The 3061-nt window shown below is 34.8% G+C and overlaps 1 non-coding gene across 1 annotated transcript; it reads left to right on the forward strand.

The window, feature by feature from the left end:
• Positions 1-726: 726 nt before the first annotated feature.
• Positions 727-830, forward strand: LOC132682576 (U6 spliceosomal RNA). The gene has a single exon (XR_009611753.2). It is a non-coding gene; the product is annotated as a U6 spliceosomal RNA (small nuclear RNA).
• Positions 831-3061: the final 2231 nt, after the last annotated feature.

Genomic DNA, 3061 nt, shown 5'->3' on the forward strand with positions numbered 1-3061 from the left:
TTTATATCAGTGAAATGAACAAGACAGAGTGGGCTGGGGCTAGACAGCATCTCACTTCTCCTGCCATTTTTGTTGTTCCCATCTGGAAGCTGAGCCTACCTGCCCACACTACAGCAAGGTGGCAGTGTGAGCTACCCTGTTCTCCCCCCTCCAGTGCTGTCAATTAAATCCAATGGCAAGCTGATCCTACATCCATTGGGAGGCAAAGAATTGGTGCCTGTGGTACCTCATTTTGGGGAGGGAAGTGGAGAGACCAAAGAAATTCCACTCTACCCATTTGCAGCCAGGCATTTTGAGTCAGCACTGAGGTGGAGTCAAATGGAACCAGCTTCCTGATGAAAATGCATATGCACCCAGCCCTCAACTCAACCTTAATAGTAAGACTACTCATCTACTCATTAAAAAATAAGAATACCTCAGATCTAGAGAGAGGAAATACTTATGGCAATTATATTTTATTTTATTTTTTAAGTTTTTAGGTTTATTTATTTATTTTTGAGAGGGAGAGAGAAAGAGACAAAGAGAGCGAGCAGGGGAGGCAAAGAGAGAAAGGCAGAGAAAGAGAATCCCAACCAGACTCCATGCTGTCAGCACAGACCCCGATGCAGGGCTTGAACTCACGAATCACGAGATCATGACCTGAGACAAAAACCAAGAGTCGGATGTTTAACCAACTGAGCCACCCAGGTGCACCAAGGCAATTCTGTTTTAAAAGTAAGGATAATAGTGCTTGCTTTGTTAGCACATATACTAAAACTGGAATGACACAGAGAAGATTAGCATAGCCTGTTTACAAGAAAAAAAAAGAAAGTGAGAATAATAAAGGTAACTGAATGTAAATAAAGTTTCTACACTTCACTCTAAGTAGTAAAATGTTTTTTGTTTTGTTTTGTTTTGTTTGAGAGAGAGATGGAGAGAGCATGAGCAGAGGAAGGGCAAAGAGAAAGGGAGAATCTCAAGCAGGCTATGGACTGTTGGCAAAGAGCCTGACATGGGGCTCGATCTCATGAACCATGAAATCATGACCTGAGCTGAAACCAGAGTGGGACACTTAACTGACTAAGCCACCCAGGTGCCCCAGAAGTAAAATTTTTCTATCAGTAGATTGTGATAAGTTTTATCTGTTTTAATAACCAAAGGAGCCAGTAAGAAAATGATATAAAACAATATACTCAATACTATAAATAAATCAAGATGGAGTTCTACCAAAAATACTCAAGTAACTCACAGTAAGGCAATAAAAGGGAAACAGAACTGAGAACTAGAAAAAAAACAAACAGAAAGCAACTAATAAAATGATAGATTTAAGTCCTAGCATATTAATAATTACATTGAATATGATGGTTAAATATAGATCCAACTATATTTCATCTACCAAAAACTCATTTCAAATACAATGATACAGTTATACTGAAAGCAAAAGGATAGAAAATGATACATCATTCGGGTATTACTTTGGAAAACAAAGTAAGGCAGGGATGGCTATACGTGATCAGATAATACAGACTTCAGACCAAAGAAAATTATTAGGGATAAAGAGGGACTTCATATGTTGATAAAACTATCAATTCATCAGTACAGCATTATGATCCTAAATATATATACACCAAATAACAAAGCTTTAAAGTACATAAGCAAAATCTGTTACAGCTGAAAGGAGAAATTAAGAAATTCACACATATACTTGTGGATGTCAACACAATCCTTTCAGTGATTATGGAAGTATAAGACAGCATATTAGGAAGGATATACAATAAATGAACAGCACAATAAATACTAGTAATCACTTTCTTATGATATTACTTAAGAAAAAAATATATGTGTATTTAATAAAAATACAATTCACCAGTATAATTATATATGATGTACCTTAAAAAAATAATTATGCTGAAAGTATTCTCTGAGAGGTAAGAACTAGAATGAGAAAAAAATACTTGTAAACAAATAATCTTTTGACATGTAGGTAAATATAAAATAAACCCTGTTTCTATAAAATGATGATAAAGATGATGATGATGATGATGATGATGATACATTAAAGGAAAGTGCAATACAGTACACACATCCATATATGTGAATGTCTATAATATTTATGTGTATGTGTACATACATATGGTAGAAATCTACATAACTCCTCTTAGAAATTAGCCAATTTTCATCACATTGAGCACTTTAAATATACTTTTTGGGGGGCACCTGGCTGATTTAGTCAGTTAAGCATCAACTGTTGGTTTTGGTTCAAGTCATGGCCTCACAGTTGGTCAGTTCAAGACCCACATCGGGCTCTGTGCTGACAATAGACAGCCTGCTTGGAATTCTCTCTCTCCCTCTGTCTCTGCACCTCCCCTGCTTGCTCCTTCTCTCTCTAAATAAATAAATAAATAAATAAATAAACTTAAAATTTTTTTAAAAATATATACTTTTCTCAATTTTTGATAGATAAAACAGACAAAAATGTAGTAATAGAGAAAATTTCAACATCATAATAAATAAATTTATTAATCTTTTATGGAACACTTCAATTAACAATTAGAAAGGAATCTTTTATATTTTATTTTCTCTTGAATACAATGTTTCAAAAATTGAAATTTTTGAAATTTTGAAAATTGACTCCACAACAACTCAAAAAAGAATTGCAAAGATTTGGTATCATGCATATATTTTTAAAGCACTGCAATTAAATTAGAATTACTTATTATTTTTTTCTTTTTCAAATTTTTATTTAGATTTTATTTAGTTAACTTATAGTATAATATTGATTTCAGAAGTAGAATTTAGTGATTCATCACTTACATATAACACCCAGTGCTCAACCCAAGTGCCATCCTTTTTTTTTTTTTAATTTTTTTTTTTAGTGTTTATTTAATTTGAGAGAGAGAGAGACAGAGAGACAGAGTTCCAGCTGGGGAGAGGCAGAGAGAGAGAGAGACACAGAATCTGAAGTAGGCTCCAGGCTCTGAGCTGTCAGCACAGAGCCCACTGTGGGGCTGGAACTGACAAACTGTGAGATCATGACCTGAGCTGAAGTCAGACACTTAACCAATGGAGCCACCCAGGTGCC

The sequence above is a fragment of the Panthera onca genome, chromosome A1 (genome assembly GCF_046562875.1).
Source record: "Panthera onca isolate mPanOnc1 chromosome A1, mPanOnc1 haplotype 2, whole genome shotgun sequence".
NCBI lineage: Eukaryota > Metazoa > Chordata > Mammalia > Carnivora > Felidae > Panthera > Panthera onca.